This window comes from Lethenteron reissneri, unplaced genomic scaffold (genome assembly GCF_015708825.2).
Source record: "Lethenteron reissneri isolate LAM-NWPU_2019-01 unplaced genomic scaffold, ASM1570882v1 scaffold_141, whole genome shotgun sequence".
NCBI lineage: Eukaryota > Metazoa > Chordata > Hyperoartia > Petromyzontiformes > Petromyzontidae > Lethenteron > Lethenteron reissneri.
In genome coordinates this window covers 29,977-48,277 of record NW_026891124.1, presented here as the reverse complement: position 1 = coordinate 48,277, position 18,301 = coordinate 29,977, and the positions used below count along the sequence as shown (strand labels likewise).

Below are 18,301 nucleotides of genomic sequence, written 5' to 3'. Positions count from 1 at the left end.
AAAAACACCATGGGTATATTGATAAGCTATTTTCTCGTATCTCTTGACGCAGAATAAGCTGCCTATGCACATATAATATCGTATTGTAAGTTAGAGTACTGGCGAAGCGTACTCAGTGTTTTGTATCTGCTGCACTTTTATTATCGATTTGTACCGTTTGCTTATGGAATATTGTATTGATTCCTAAGTCATGGAATCTATAATATTCAACTTTTTGAGTACTTGATCAAACTGCTTGGCGCATGGCACGCATTTTTACAGACGCATCTTGCAATGCCATTGTTCTGATCATTATAGATACAATATAAACAATATAATAAACGTACACCACTTGGTCAAGCCACTGCTAGATGAAGGCCTAACCACGCCATGTCAGTCATTGAGCTTGTTATGACCATATTTCACTCATTGTGGGTGTGCTGAAGATTGGTAATGCTTTTTTAATAGGCTTTTGTGCATGCAATTATCGCAACACCCTTAAAAATTCAATGAACATCCCTAACTGGACATGTGTGCATGGTGGCAATGGCTGCCTGTGGCCATGTTTACGATTCAACTGGAGTCCCCCCCCCCACTCCCAGCACACTTTCCAGTTTTTCAATTAATTGTGATAGATTTACAGTCAATATTTCATTATTATTTATTATTTTTTTCATTTTGACCATCTCTATTTTAATTCATACAGTTATTTTTTGGTTACTTTACTTTCTCCTCAATGCAACATTGCAAAAATGCAAGTAGAGTTTTAATTAGGCTTGCCCATGACACATCGTGACTAAAAGGGATAATAGCAAGTGGACAGAACTTGGGATGGAATGTCAACCGATGGAGAAAACACGTGTGAGAAAATAACCACCACAGAGATGAAGCAATGAGATCATCTCATGCGCATGAGCTGGGTGGATCACAAGATCATGAGGGATGGTGACAATATCGGGGAAAATATTGGGGAACCTTTTCTCCCAGCAGTAGATTGAGCATGGCTGATGATGATGAACATTGGCATGTAATGTACATGCATTGTAAATAATCTAATCTCACGTGACTTGTTTATTTGTCAGGAGCATAATCAATTTCAGTTGATGAATTTATTTTACGTGCCTACTCAACGCTTTGGGTAGTTGCTACATTTGTGGGTAAGACACGAGGTTGCCATTTATTAATTTGAAAAAAATAGGGTTGGCATTTCTTATTTATAAATTATTCTGACATGATACATACATCGTGAGTGTGAAAATGGATAATTGACAGTATTTTATTATAATACAGCTATTATTGACAGTATTTGAATCTTATACAGGGAGGAACAACAGGTTCCACACTGCCCACCAGGGATTATTTGGCTGTCTGTCGTGCATATTTGTCTGTCGTGCACTCTGCGCAGTTCAGTGACTGTGACTGTCTTGGCATATTGCAGTTTGCTTGACTGCAAACGTTTTCTGGCGCGATCGCCGACGTTCAGTGCAACCATCGGCGGTGTGGAGAAAGTGGGGATGTTCGCAACCATCGGCGACGTCTGGCCACAGTACGGCGGCGAGCGCACAATAAAGGACGAGACGCCCGAAGAGCGTGCTGCCCGACTGGAGCGCGCGCGCGTCGCGAAGGCCGAGAAGCGACGCGTCAGCGTCGATACTGAGGACGCCATGCTCGCGTCTCTGGCCGAGACCGCTCTCGCTGAGCAGGACCCTAGTGAGGAGACCGTCAGGTTCCTGGCGAAGTCGCAAAATTTCGCGAAGGATCCGCGTCTGGCGCTGCTGTATTTCCACCTGTGCGCAAACCATCCCGACGCCTTTGTCTTCAATGATGAGAGCCGGCCCCGTCGAACAGCTTCCTGTTGCGTTCCGCCTCACCAATGAGCAAGTCGCCGAGCAGTGCACCCTGCCGGAGCATCTCGTTGAACGGCACGTCTCCGTGCTGCGCGTGAACGACGTCCGATGCAATAGTAACAGCTACAACCTCCAACATGACTACGGTATCCAACACGGATTGCACGAATGCGCTGTCCAACCAAGTTCGTACCTGCCCACTCCGAAGGAACGTGTTAAACACGACTGTCTATACAGCGGTGTGCATTCACACACGAGTGGGCATGTGTCTCGACGAGTTTTAACTTTAATTTTCTTGCAGAACAATAAAGATCTGACATGTTAAAGATGACAAATCGTCCTATAGTGCTACAATGTTCATAGCGAACACGCGTGGAGGCGAGTTTCAGGTGAAGCATCTCCAGCACACAAGTTTACCCTCACCTGGCAGCATCGTGGCTGTCAGCTGATCACACTCATGACGTCACACTCATGACGTCACACGCACGAGCTGTAGGGGCGGGGCTCTGTCCGCTCAGTGGCGCTGTTTTCATTAATTTAGCACCACGAGCGGGGAGTCTCATCCCTGTAGTTCGCTTTTGTGGTGCCGCATTCATCACCACGTTGCCCCTCAATTCTTTGCACACGAGGCTATAATATAATAAGTAGTGCGTTCCACTCAGAGGTCGAAAACGGGTTTTGATTCCTTACCCGTACCCTTAAGCTAGAAATACAGATTGTAAATTTAAAAACATAACAATAAAATGTAAAGTTTATGAAATTGCGGGTGAATACATTAACAATAAACACGGAATTATGCATGTAGATGTATGTAATTATTCAAACAGTGGGATGTACATACATATTAAAGTTTAATTAGTTAAGCTATGTTGATTAATTTGCGGATTGTAAATGTAGAAATTAACTATTTAATGCAATGGCCAAGTCGAGAACAAAGGATTTGTATGCTAGAGGGGAGTTATAACGGGCTTAAAATCAGACCTCAAGACCATTTCGAGAGGGATTTCACTGAGGATAGACGAGCAACTCCTCGCTCTGCAGATTACCCTTCTCCTGCGAGACCCAGCCTGGCGAGCACGATTGCGTGGCGACTCGGAGAGTTCGTGGCGATCTCTTCAGACGGGTTACAGGGACATCGACACGCCGTGCATCAACAAGTAAGTGTCTTTGTTAGTGGATAAACTGGTAATAGCGTGTGTAGTTCGACTTACGAGGCGTTATTGTCTCGGTTAGACGTTAGTGAGAATTTGATTCTTGGCGATTTGAGACAGACATCCACGCAGCTTAGAGGGTGCTTTTAACTCTCAACAACACCCGCGACTATTACTCTGCTCTGAAGAATAAGTCACATGGAGCAGATAAACTCTCCACAGCGCCACGCACACACGGGCGAGAAGCCGTTCAATTGCTCTGTGTGTGGGAAGGCATTTTCACGTAAATCAAATCTTCACAGTCACCAGAAAACACACTCGAGCGAGAATCCATTCAAGTGCTCTCTTTGTGGGAAGGCATTTGCATGGAAGTCAGCTCTTCACAGGCACCAGAAAACACACTCGGCTGAAAAGCCATTAAATTGCTCTACGAGGGAGAGGACATGTTCACAGTCATCACCCCGAAACAAGCATCAAAGTGCTGAAATGAGTCCTGAAAAAAATGCATGTTTCGAACCTAGACAGGTGGATCCTGAGAGATTGCTGAATGTAGAGGATGTAACGAGTCCTGACGACAATTCTACTTTCGACCCCATGAAGTTGGATCCGGAGAGATGGCTGGATGTAGTGGAGTTTCTGAAAACTCAAACGTATTGAGTACATCTGTTAACTGTTGAATTATGTATATTGGTGTCTCTTAGATATTTTTCAGCGATTTCCATTACTCCAAGCAAGAGTGATCTTGTCAATGCTTTATAATGTGTACAGATGAAAGTCTTGGTTTTAAGTTCCAGAAGTGTTCACTCATTTCAGGATGACAACAATGTTATACTTCTATAGATGCGTTGCTTCGTCTGGTGGTTGTATCATCGGGACTGGTAAATGTTTGGTGTTTATGGTAGAAGGTGCCATGTCATCTTCTCACAGCTAATTGCGTGTTAAAGTTTATTCTAGACTTCGTCACGTTAAGGTGGTGCTTTGTAGTGCAATCGGATTACTTGTTGATGTGTTGTGAAGCGCAGTGGTTGTGTGGTGGTTCAATTTCTAATTTTACTCTCGTGGTTAAGTGGTTTTGTTGAGCTAAAGTTGGAGAAATACTGTGATCACAACTTTGCTCAATATTTTAAACATGTTCTTAATTTTCGATTTAAAGCTTTCGTGACTGCAGGGATTCATCTTCTTGGTTCTTTCAGGTAAAGTGACGTAGAATGGAAATAATAAAATAATAATATTTTATGATGTTTTATTTTTATTATTTCCATTCTACGTGACTTTACCGAAAGAACCAAGAAGATGTTCTTAAAAAAATATTTTATCATTGTGTAATAAACAAAATAACTTAAAGTAATAGGTTTCAGAGTGTGCGTGGATTGCACGTTCGTTGTTCTTGTGTTTGATGGCTTGGACTTCTGGACGAATGGCTTCAGTCGAAAAGGACGTCAATGGGGAAATCGACGTTTACGTGTTAGATTTTAAGAATATGTTTTAACTGTTGAAATTGGGAAATAATTTGCCCAGTTTTTTCCTGTTTGAGCAAGCGTATTAATAAAGATTTCAATACGAGTGTTAACGTGAATTTTCTTGCAGATTAATAAAGACCTGAATTGTTTTTAAAGATGACTGAGCATACGTTATTTCAACCATATCCTTCCTTTAAAAAACACGGACACACACAAGTGTGCTTATAAACACGACTGTCTATACAGCGGTGTTTATTCACACACGAGTGTGCATGTGTTTCTACGAGTTTTAACGTTAATTTACTTGCAGAACAATTAAAACCTGACATGTTAAAGATAACTAATCGTCCCTTATTGAAGAAGGGAAGTAATAAAATAATAAAAATAAAACAATAAAAAAAATTATAATTTTTTTATTATGTTTTATTTTAATTAAATAATAAAACAATTAATTTAAAACAGAATAAAAATACGTCATAAAGCTACTTTATTTTTTTTATTATTTTTTTATTTCCCTTCTTCGTGACTTTACCGAAAGAGCCAAGAAGGTTCATTTTCTTGCAGAACAATAAAGACCTGACATGTTAAAGACGACTAATCGTCCCTTATTGCTACAATGTTCATAGCGAACACGTGTGGAGGCGAGTTTCAGGTGAAGCATCTCCAGCACACAAGTTGACCCTCACCTGGCAGCATCGTGGCTGTCCGCTGATCACACTCATGACGTCACACTCATGACGTCACACGCACGAGCTGTAGGGGCGGGGCTCTGTCCGCTCAGTGGCGCTGTTTTCATTAATTTAGCACCACGAGCGGGGAGTCTCATCCCTGTAGTTCTCTGTTGTGGTGCCGCATTCATCACCACGTTGCCCCTCAATTCTTTGTACGACACGATATGAAAATAAGTTGTGTGTTCCACTACACATACTTACACGAGTACACATATACACTCCCTTGTACACACACCCACACACGAGTGGGCATAGCAGTGTATATACATAGACGAATGTGCATACATATACACACAAATGTGCATATACCGGAGTGTACATACACATATGCAACGCAGTGTACATAAACACACGGGTGTACATTCAAAGCATTGTACGTCAACTAGGATTGCATTCCACTGTGAACACGCACGTTTGTACCTACATACATATGCACACAAATACATGTACATGCACACACGAGTGCTCGTCTTGTTGTAGTGTTTCCTATGTAATGGTTTATGGTATACGCAGGAGTACAAAATGTGCACTTCACACCTACGCGCCCTTTGCCCATTGATCTCGATGATGATGATGAATAAACATGTTACTTGATCTAACAGAGAAACGAATGCTTACAATTGGAACAATAAATATACTCAACGAGTTTTGATTAGGATGGTGCGGTTAAAGAGATATTCCAATCCATTGAGATTGCACATTCAGCAAATTATAATGCGACCACAATGCGATCCTAGTAATTATAGGGCAATTCTAATCCCGCACCCCCAGTTCGCATATCCGTCCCTGGTTTCGTAAATAAATATATGCATACATATGTATACATCTGAGTATAGTTGGGTTATAATGTAGGAGGACATAGAAGGAATCTAACTCGACTTATTTGCATCTTCGGTGGATGCATGAGCAACCACCACTCCTCGACTCCCGTTGATTGGGAGGTGAGCCCACGGTAGCCTGGCGCTTACAGCTTTCTACACCTTACGCCACGCTCCCACGTCCCCTTGATTCGTTTGTTTTTCTCTGAAGAAGATCCCCCTGTTGTTTGGAATTCCCCTGCCACGAGTAAAGTTCCATAAAAATAATCTGCTACCTCATCGGCGGTGCCGGACGGTAACGCTGTGCTGGATGTGAGCAATGTCCCGGCGGGAAGGCTCGTAGCCACCACAGAGGCCCACGAGGTCTTTGGACGGGTGCGAGGGGCTGGTAACCCCTCAATAGTCAATGCAATTAGCAAAAAAACTCGTCACAAATTTTTAAACTGGCAAAATATTGAACACATGCACATTGGTGTATATTCACACTGAAGGTCGTATGTTACAGACTAAAAGATGACGATTGTTTTTTTTGCGTAACGTTATTATAAACCACGCTTTCAAGCTAAACCATTCAGATGATTATTCAAAGTTTATGACAGAAATGATAACAAAACACACTCGTTTGCTAAAAGCACCATGCTCAACACGAGTGTCCTTAAATATGTTTATTAAACAGGTTCAGAACAGTATTAACTTGCACCTATTAGTCCAAGATGGGGCCGGCTAGTTTTTTAGGCTAGTCCCGTGTGTGTTTGTTGTGTGAGGTGTCTTGATAGCAGTCGTTCTCCACTGTAGTCCTGGCATCTGCTGCTCAGATTCCTTCCACAGCTGTGGTCCCAGTGGCACCGTCTCTCCGGGGGGGAACCATGTGGTGTGTGTGTGTGACGTGTATCACGGGGTGTGTGGGTGTGTGCCTGGGATGTGTCACGGGGTGGGTGGGTAGTCTGGTGATAGTGGTCATGGTTGGCAGCGATCCACGACCACAACAACCACCCCTACTGTGTGGTGGACATGCCACCACAAAGCAGCACGCGGCGGAGGAGTGAGGTGATCGCTCTCGCCACGCGAGCAAGGCCCCCTCGCTTCCTCTTCTTTCCCTGCATCAACAACAACAACAATAACCGCCATTCGCCACTAAGTGGCGGTGACGTCACCACGACGCTTGTGCCAGGCCAAGTGCACCTTGAGGCTACCACGTGAAGTGTCGAACGCCCGCTGGCAGGAGGTCACGGGGCAGACCCAGCAGGTGCCACGGGTCGACTGACCGAGATTACCGAGATGACTGGCTGATGCACCACCTGTGCCTCCTACTGTACCAACTTGCTGTGCTTTAGCCACCCGGCGCTCCGCTCGTTGTTGTGAGCGTCGCTCCTCCGCCCTCCGTTGTTGTTGGAGGGCGACTGCCTCCAACTGCCCAGTAGCGTCCTTCACGAGCCTGCATCACCACCTCCACCACCTGCACCTCCTCCACCTCCTCCTTTGTCTCGTCCTCCATCTCTTCCGTCGTGAGAATTATTTTATTATGTTTTATTTTTATTATTTTATTACTTCCCTTCTCCGTGCCTTTACCGACAGAACCATTAAGATGAATCTCTGCAGTTTAGAGGGCATTGTCGGGTGAATATTAGCAAATTCACAGGAAGCACGGAATTATGCATGGAGATGTACGTAATTATTCAAACAGAAGTGTACAATTACGCAGTAGGATGTACATACGTATTAAGGTTAAATTACAATGGCCAGATTCGCTAAGCTATGTTGCTACATATGCGGATTGTTAATGTAGAAATTAACAATTGAATGCAAAGTCGATGATAATCCAAGACGAGAACAAAAGATTTGAATGCTAGAGGGGAGTTATAAGCGGCTTAAATTCAGACCTCAAGACCATTTCGAGAGGGATTTCACTGAGGATAGACGCACGACTCCTCGCTCTGCAGATTACCCTTCTCCTGCGAGACCCAGCCTGGCGAGCACGATTGCCTGGCGACTGGTTGGCGAGTTCGTGGCGATCTCTTCAGACGGGTTACAGGGACATCGACACGCCGTGCATCAACAAGTAAGTGTCTTCGTTAGTGGATACAACTGGTAGTCGCGTATATCCCGACTTACGAGACGTTACTGTGTGTCGGTTAGACGTTAGTAAGAGTTTGCTTCTTGGCGATTTGAGCCAGACATCCACGCAGCTTAGAGGGTGCTTTTAACGCTCAACAACACCCGCGACTGTTACTCTGCTCTGAAGAATCATTCACATGGAGCAGATACTCTTTCCACAGCGCCACGCACACACGGGCAAGAAGCCGTTCAATTGCTCTGTGTGTGGGAAGGCATTTTCACGGAAATCACATCTTAACACTCACCAGAAAACACACACAGGCGAGAAGCCATTCAAGTGCTCTGTGTGTGGGAAGGCATTTTCACAGAAATCACATCTTAACACTCACCAGAAAACACACACAGGCGAGAAGCCATTCAATTGCGCTGTGTGTGGGAAGGCATTTGCACAGAAATCACATCTTCAGAGTCACCAGAAAACACACACGGGCGAGAAGCCATTCAAGTGCTCTGTTTGTGGGAAGGCATTTGCTTGGAAATCTATTCTTTACAGTCACCAGAAAACACACACGGGCGAGAAGCCGTTCAATTGCTCTATTTGTGGAAAGGTATTTGCGGATAAATCAAATCTTAACAGACACCAGAAAACACACTCGGGTGAAAAGCGAATCAATTGCTCTGTGTGTGGGAATGCATTTGCACGAAAATCACATCTTCAGAGTCATCAAAAAACACACACGGGCGAGAAGCCATTCAATTGCTCTGTGTGTGGGAAGGCATTTTCACAGAAATCACATCTTCACAGTCACCAGAAAACACACTCAGGTGAAAAGCGAATCAATTTCTCTCCGAGGGAGAGGACATGTTCACGGTCATCACCACGAAACAAGCATCAGAAGATCCGCAATGATAGGGAAGTGGAATCAAAAGGTGTAATGCAAAGTGCTGCAATGAGTCCTGAAAAAAATGCATCTTTTGATCCTATACAGGTGGATCCTGAGAGATGCCTAGATGTAGTGGATGTCATGAGTCCTGACAACAATTCCTTTTTCGACCTCATGCAGTTGGATCCTGAGAGGTTGCTGGATGTAATGAGCCCTGCCGACAATTCCTCTTTCGACCCCATGCAGGTGGATACTGAGACATGGCTGCTGGAATGGCTGGAGAGTCAAAGTTTTGAGAACTTCTGTTAACTCTTGAAGTCCTGGAATGTGCATGTTTGTGTCTCTGTTAGATCAGTTAATAAGGTAAACCAGGTCTCTGTTAGATCAGTTAATAAGGTACGAAATATTATTTCCGTGATTTCCAGTACTCCAAGCTAGAGTGATGTTTCGGCCACAACGCAAGCAGCCGTCGTCAGGTGGAGAACAGGTCCGTCAAGTAGTCATTCAGACTCTGTCTACTTGACAGACCTATTCTTCACCTGAAGATGGCTGCTTGCGTTGTGGCCGAAACGTCGTGAGAATTATTTTATTATGTTTTATTTGTATTCTTTTATTATTTTCCTTTTACGTGACTTCACCGAAAGAACCAAGAAGATTAATCCCTGCAGTCATGAAAGCTTTTAAATCGAAATAGAGTGATGTTGTGAATGCTATATAATGTGTTCAGATGAAAGCCTTCCTTTTAAGTTCCAGAAGTGTTCACTTATTTCAGGATGACAACAATGTTATACTTCTATAGATGCGTTGCTTCGTCTGGTGGTTGTATCATCGGGACTGGTAAATGTGTGGTGTTTATGGTAGAAGGTGCCATGTCATCTTCTCACAGCTAATTGCGTGTTAAAGTTTATTCTAGACTTCGTCACGTTAAGGTGGTGCTTTGTAGTCCTATCGGACTACTTGTTGATGTGTTGTGAAGCGCAGTGGTTGTGTGGTGGTTCAATTTCTAATTTTACTCTCGTGGTTAAGTGGTTTTGTTGAGCCAAAGGTGGAGAAATACTGTGATCACAACTTTGCTCAACATTTTAAACATGTTCTTTAAATTTTTATCATTGTGTAATAAATAAAATAACTTAAAATAATTAGTTTCAGAGTGTGCGTGGATTGCACGTTTGTTGTTCTTGTGTTTGATGGCTTGGACTTCTGGACGAATGGCTTCAGTCGTTAAAGGACGTCAATGGGGAAATCTACGTTTACGTGTTAGATTATAAGAATATGTTTTAACTGTTGAATTCCTATTGGGAAATAATTTGCCTAGTTCCTTCCTGTTTGAGCATGCGTATTAATAAAGATTTTGATACGAGTATTAACGTGAATTTTCTTGCAGATTAATAAAGACCTGACACGGACGAGAAGACATACACACACAAGTGTGCTTATAAACACGACTGTCTATACAGCGGTGTGCATTCACACACGAGTGTGCATGTGTTTCTACGAGTTTTAACCTTAATTTACTTGCAGAACAATAAAGACCTGACATGTTAAAGATGACTAATCGTCCCTTATTGCTACAATGTTCATAGCGAACACGCGTGGAGGCGAGTTTCAGGTGAAGCATCTCCAGCACACAAGTTGACCCTCACCTGGCAGCATCGTGGCTGTCCGCTGATCACACTCATGACGTCACACTCATGACGTCACACGCACGAGCTGTAGGGGCGGGGCTCTGTCCGCTCAGTGGCGCTGTTTTCATTAATTTAGCACCACGAGCGGGGAGTCTCATCCCTGTAGTTCCCTGTTGTGGTGCCGCATTCATCACCACGTTGCCCTCAATTCTTTGTACGACACAATATGAAAATAAGTTGTGTGTTCCACTACACATACTTACACGAGTACACATATACACTCCCTTGTACACACACCCACACACGAGTGGACATACACAGCGGTGGAGAAAAATGCACGAATGTGCATCCACCCCGCTTTGTACACACAAAGATAAAGATCCCCCGTATAGCCTTAACAGACTGTAGGGGCAAGTGCTGTTAGCGAGCACCTATGAAAGCCGCAATGGTACAAGAGGGGGTGGGTGGCCAGCACCACGCCCGACCGCCTTTGTCTCCCCAGTGACGATGTTTACACACCGTGTATCACGGGGTGTGTGGGTGTGTGCCTGGGATGTGTCACGGGGTGAGTGGGTAGTCTGGTGATAGTGGTCATTGTTGGCAGCGATCCACGACCACAACAACCACCCCTACTGTGTGGTGGCCATGCCACCACAAAGCAGCACGCGGCGCCACGCGAGCAAGGCCCCCTCGCTTCCTCTTCTTTCCCTGCATCACCACCTCCACCACCTGCACCTCTTCCACCTCCTCCTTTGTCTCGTCGTGAGAATTATTTTATTATGTTTATTTTTTATTATTTTATTACTTCCCTTCTACGTGACTTTACCGAAAGAACCATGAAGATGAATCTCTGCAGTTTAGAGGACATTGTCGGGTGAATATTAGCAAATTCACAGGAAGCACGGAATTATGCATGGAGATGTATGTAATTATTCAAACAGAAGTGTACAATTACGCAGTAGGATGTACATACGTATTAAGGTTAAATTACAATGGCCGGATTAGCTAAGCTATGTTGCTACATATGCGAATTGTTAATGTAAAAATTAACAATTGAATGCAAAGTCTATGATAATCCAAGACGAGAACAAAGGATTTGTATGCGAGAGGGGAGTTATAAGGGGCTTAAAATCAGACCTCAAGACCATTTCGAGAGGGGTTTCGCTGAGGATAGACGCGCAACTCCTCGCTCTGCAGATTACCCTTCTCCTGCGAGACCCAGCCTGGCGAGCACGATTGCCTGGCGACTGGGAGAATTCGTGGCGATCTCTACAGACGGGTTACAGGGACATCGACACGCCGTGCATCAACAAGTAAGTGTCTTCGTTAGTGGATAAAACTGGTAGTCGCGTGTAGCCCGACTTACGAGACGTTACCGTGTCCCGGTTAGACGTTAGTGAGAGTTTGCTTTTTGGCGATTTGAGGCAGACATCCACGCAGCTTAGAGAGTGCATTTAACTCTCAACAACACCCGCGACTGTTACTCTGCTCTGAAGAATCAGTCACATGGAGCAGATACTCTCTCCACAGCGCCACGCACACACGGGCGAGAAGCCGTTCAATTGCTCTGCGTGTGGGAAAGGATTTTCACGGAAATCAAATCTTCACAGGCACCAGAAAACACACACGAACGAGAAGCCATTCAGGTGCTCTGTTTGTGGGAAGGCATTTGTGGAGAAATCAACTCTAAACAGTCACCAGAAAATACACTCGGGCGAGAAGCCATTCAAGTGCTCTGTTTGTGGGAAGGCATTTGCTCAGAAATCAACTCTGAACAGGCACCAGAAAACACACTCGGGCGAGAAGCCATTCAAGTGCTCTGTTTGTGGAATGGCATTTTCAGAAAAATCTAATCTTAACAGTCACCAGAAAACACACACAGGCGAGAAGCCATTCAAGTGCTCTGTTTGTGGGAAGGCATTTGCAAGGAAAACAATTCTTCAAAGTCACCAGAAAACACACACGGGCGAGAAGCCGTTCAATTGCTCTATTTGTGGAAAGGCATTTGGGGATAAATCAAATCATCACAGGCATCAGAAAACACACTGTGGTGAAAAGCGAATCAATTGCTCTCCGAGGGAGAGGACATGTTCACGGTCATCACCACGAAACAAGCATCAGAAGATCCGCAATGATAGGGAAGTGAAATCAAAAGGTGTAATGCAAAGTGCTGCAATGAGTCCTGAAAAAAATGCATCTTTTGATCCTATACAGGTGGATCCTGAGAGATCCCTAGATGTAGTGGATGTCATAAGTCCTGACAACAATTCCTTTTTCGACCTCATGCAGTTGGATCCTGAGAGGTTGCTGGATGTAATGAGCCCTGCCGACAATTCCTCTTTCGACTCCATGCAGGTGGACACTGAGAAATGGCTGCTGGAATGGCTGGAGAGTCAAAGTTTTGAAGGTGCCATGTCATATTCTCACAGCTAATTGCGTGTAAAAGTTTATTCTAGACTTCGTCACGTTAAGGTGGTGCTTTGTAGTCCTATCGGACTACTTGTTGATGTGTTGTGAAGCGCAGTTGTTGTGTGGTGGTTCAATTTCTGATTTTTCTCTCGTGGTTAAGTGGTTTTGTTGAGCTAAAGTTGGAGAAATACTGTGATCACAACTTTGCACAATATTTTAAACATGTTCTTTAGTTTTTTTTTATCATTGTGTAATAAACAAAATAACTTAAAGTAATAGGTTTCAGAGTGTTGCGTGGATTGCACGTTCGTTGTTCTTGTGTTTGATGGCTTGGACTTCTGGACGAATGGCTTCAGTCGAAAAGGACGTCAATGGGGAGATCGACGTTTACGTGTTAGATTTTAGGAATATGTTTTAACTGTTGAAATTGGGAAATAATTTGCCCAGTTCCTTCCTGTTTGAGCATGCGTATTAATAAATATTTCGATACGAGTGTTAACGTGAATTTTCTTTTAGATTAATAAAGACCTGAATTGTTTTTAAAGATGACTGATCGTACGTTATTTCAACCATATCCTTCCTTAAAAAAAAGCACGGACGAGTAGACATACACACACAAGTGTGCTTATGAACACGACTCTATACAGCGGTGTGCATTCACACACGAGTGTGCATGTGTTTCTACGAGTTTTAACTTTAATTTACTTGCAGAAGGGAAATAAAAATGAAATTTTTTTATAAAATAATTTTATTATGTTTTATTATTTTATTATTTCCCTTCTTCGTGACTTTACCGAAAAAAACAAGAAGGTTCATTTACTTGCAGAACAATAAAGACCTGACATGTTAAAGATGACTAATCGTCCCTTATTGCTACAATGTTCATAGCGAACACGCGTGGAGGCGAGTTTCAGGTGAAGCATCTCCAGCACACAAGTTGACCCTCACCTGGCAGCATCGTGGCTGTCCGCTGATCACACTCATGACGTCACACTCATGACGTCACACTCATGACGTCACACTCATGACGTCACAAAGACCTGACATGCGAAAGATGACTAATCGTCCCTTATTGAAGAAGGAAAATAATAAAATAATGAAAATAAAAAAAAACATTTCTAAAATAATATTATTATGTTTTATTTAAATAAAATAATTAAATAATACGTTTAAATCAGAATCAAATTACTTCCTAAAATTATTTTATTATCACACCCATGACGTCGCACTCATGAATTCGCACTCATGACGTCGCACTCATGATGTCGCACTCATGACGTCACACTCATGACGTCACACTCATGACGTCACACTCTTGACGTCACACTCATGACGTCACACGCACGAGCTGTAGGGGCGGGGCTCTGTCCGCTCAGTGGCGCTGTTTTCAATAATTTAGCACCACGAGCGGGGAGTCTCATCCCTGTAGTTCCCTGTTGTGGTGCCGCATTCATCACCACGTTGCCCCTCAATTCTTTGTACGACACAATATGAAAATAAGTTGTGTGTTCCACTACACATACTTACACGAGTACACATATACACTCCCTTGTACACACACCCACACACGAGTGGACATACACAGCGGTGGAGAAAAATGCACGAATGTGCATCCACCCCGCTTTGTACACACAAAGATAAAGACCCCCCGTATAGCCTTAACAGACTGTAGGGGCAAGTGCTGTTAGCGAGCACCTATGAAGGCCGCAACGGTACACGAGGGGGTGGGTGGCCAGCACCACGCCCGACCGCCTTTGTCTCCCCAGTGGCAATGTTTACACACCGCACCAGGTACTCATACACTTTTATTGATAATCGAAATGGTATCGCTTGTAAGCGTGTGTGAGCAATGTCTTTCTCCAACTTTAGCTCAACAAGACCACTTAACAACGAGAGTAAAATTACGAATTGAAACACCTCACAACCAATGCGCATCACACCACATCAACAAGTAATCCTATAGGACTACGAAGCACCACCTTAACGTGACAACGTTTGGAATAAACAAGACAGCACGCTCACATCATTTGCTGTGCAATAATTACAACACATGCCACCTTCTAGCAGAAGCACCAGCCATTACAGCAGGGAACTGTAGCCATGTGTATGTACATGGGTGTGTACTTCTCTGTGGGTACATTCGTGAGCATGTGCACTCGTGTGTGTATTTACACTCGTTCATGGACACGTGTGGGTCTGTACACGTGTGTATGTATGTACAATCGTGTGTGCTCGCATATTTGTGTGTGTGTTGAAACGCAATCTCTGAGCATGCACACTGCTGTATACGTGCACATGTGTTTATGTACATTGCTGTGTGCAATTACACTGTGCATGTATCTACACCCCGATGCATTTACACTCATTTGTGCATCTATAGATATGTGTTGTATGTGTAATAAAAGGACTCGAACACTTCTTTCTGTCTTCGTGTCTTTATTCAGGTTCACGTCTTTACCCACACGGCACTCTGTTATAACTCCTGTATTTGTAGCCCCCGGCTATTCACTGCTATTATAGCTTCCTCACCCCTCTGACTCTCTGCTTCATCTACTGTAACCTCCTCCCTGCAGACTTGCTGCTACCCCTATGTGCAGACCCTCTGGCTGTCACTGTATGCAGACCCGCTGCCCACTCTCTCTGTGCAGCCCCGCTGCTGACTGCAGCCTCCTTGCTGCTTCGGGTCGGTCACCGCTGGCCAACGGTGCCGATCCTCGCTTCCCCCGTGTTCGTGGCGATCTCGCCACACCCCGCTTCGCCCTACGTGGCCTTCCTCTGTTCCTGGCTCCCAGTCACTCCCCCTGCTCTTCCGGTTCCCCTCCTTCTATACTCAACCCCTCTCCCCCCACGTGACCTAACTCCTCCCCCCCTGACGGCACCTCAGAAGGGCCGTTTACAACCGCATTACATCACCCTCCCCCCTAAAGAAAATCCAGCCGACCTCGGCTGAATTGCAACCTGAAAAGCAATGCGGGTGTAAAGGGCCAACACGCAAAAAGACACGAAGCATTGAAGAACATTATAACAATAACACAACACAACACAATCTAACGAAACGTGAGGGATTTCGAGCGAGTACGGGTAGCCGGGCCGTCCCGGACGGTCGGCGGCCCACCCGCCGAGCGGGAACGTGGAAGGGTTTTAGGGGCGACGGGCGCAAGTTCTTCCGTCGCCATTGGAGGCCCGCCACTGTCCCGCTCGCGTCCAGAAACATCCCGTACTCGCGTCCGCGGAGGGATAGGAAGAGCTGCAGGTCCCGTGGGTTCTGCGGCTCCGGTCGGCGTCCCACAAGCGGAAGGTCCTCCTCCCTGCGCTGTCACGGCCGGCTTGTCTGTGAAGGGTACGACAGGCGCTCTCGCAAGGTCAGCAGACACAGGCAAGGGCGAGTCGGCAGCAACAGACCCCGGCAAGGCAACTTGGGGAGATGACGCATCCGGCCGTGGGGCAATGTATGGCTTCAACCGGGACGTGTGCACGAACCAACGCCGTGCACCAACCTGAACACGCGCCGACTGTGGGTTGGGAACCTCAATGAGGCGGACCGGACCCTGCCAAGGTCGATGTAATTTAGGAGATGTACCTGGCCGCACCTGTGGGCAATGAAGCCAGGCCAGGTCCCCCTTTTTCCAGGGACACTCCCCCTTTGAACGTCGGGCACACCGCTCATTCCTGGCCTGAGCCTTGGCAGTAGCCATGCGGGCATTTTCCCTCGCCTCAGCGACACGCCGAACGTTGTCCTTAATATACTCAGGAAGAGGCTTAACAGGCCCCCTCGCACCGGTTCCCAACTGGTCATGAATCGGCGGCACGTTCTCACGGCCGTACATAAGGAAAAACGGCGAGTATCCAGTAGCCGCGTGCGGCGTCATGCGATACGCCGAAAGCACCCCAGGGATATGCAAATCCCAATCAGATTGGTTTTCCCCGACTGTATGGCACAGCATGGCGGACAGAGTCCGATTCAACCGTTCCACCATACCATCCGTTTGCGAGTGGTAGGGGGACGTCCGTATCTTTTTAGTTCCAAGAGCCGCACACACCTCCCCCAACAATTTAGACGAAAAGTTACGTCCCTGATCCGTAAGGAGCCTCTCCGGAGCCCCTTTGTCCATTACATACCCAAATAGAAAGGCGTCCGTGATAGACGCCGCTGACTGGTCAGGCAAGGGCCAGGCCATCGGCCAGCGAGAGAGGTACTCCACCCCCACCAGTAAATACTTATTTCCTTTAGCTGATGGCGGAAAGGGTCCCAAAATATCTAACGCCACCAACTCATTAACCCGAGATACTTTAATCGATTGTATCGGCGGAACATATGGATGTTTAGGCGGCTTACGGCGGGCACAATCGGGACACGCGCGAACGTGACCGACGACATCCGTCGTCATGCCGTGCCAATAATAGTCTCGTTGCAGCGTCAATAGGGTTTTCTGCACCCCCAGGTGTAAAAGTGTGTCACAGTGCAAAGATCTAATCAACTCATAGCGCAATGACGCAGGCACAACGAGACGCCAGTGTTCCTGTATCCCTTCCCTCCACATCAGTAACCCATCTCGGAAAGCAGTTTCCGAATTACCACCCGCACCGACTTCCTTACCCGCCTTCTCCGTTCGTTTCCGTAACGACACCAAAGAATCGTCCAACATTTGCTCCCGAATCCACACAGACCTTGGAAGACGCAAAATCCCGTCAGCCGGTCCCCCTTCAACCGGTCCCGGTGTAAGCGGAGGTTCGAGAACATCCACTGCCCGCGCGACAGGCTGAGGGGGGGGCTGAGCCGGTCCACACCTATGCGTCCCCGACGCACACGCACAAGGGGATTGTTGCGGCAACCTGGACAGTGCGTCCGCGTTAGCGTGACGCACACCCTTCCGATGGTGAATTTGGAAGGAGAATTCTTGCAACGTGTCCAGCCATCTCGCCAATTGTCCGGATGGCTGGTCCATCTTAAGAGCGTACTGCAAGGCCGCATGGTCCGTTCGGACAATAAACGACCGACCGTACAGATACGGTCGAAATTGGCGGAGAAAATACACAATAGCCAAAAGTTCCCTGCGAGTGACGCAGTAACGAGTTTCCGCGGGAGACAAAACCCGACTCCCGTACGCCACCACACGCTCAACACCACCTTTTGACTGGGACAACACCGCCCCAATCCCGGTGTCACTCGCATCAGTATCCAGAATGAAGGGATGTTCAAAATCCGGATAATCCAACGTCGGCGCAGTAGCCAGTAGGTCGCGCAGGCTCCGAAACGCCGCCTCCTCCGGCGGTCCCCACACAAATTTGTGCCCCTTCCCAGTAAGGAGATGCAAAGGCCTGGCGATAGTAGCGAAATTCGG

The 18,301-nt window shown here is 45.9% G+C and overlaps 1 pseudogene; it reads left to right on the top strand.

Moving 5' to 3' along the window:
- The window catches only part of LOC133362249 (uncharacterized), a 110,697-nt pseudogene extending 97,847 nt beyond the window's left edge, over nucleotides 1–12,850 (top strand).
- The last annotated feature ends 5,451 nt before the right edge of the window (nucleotides 12,851–18,301 follow it).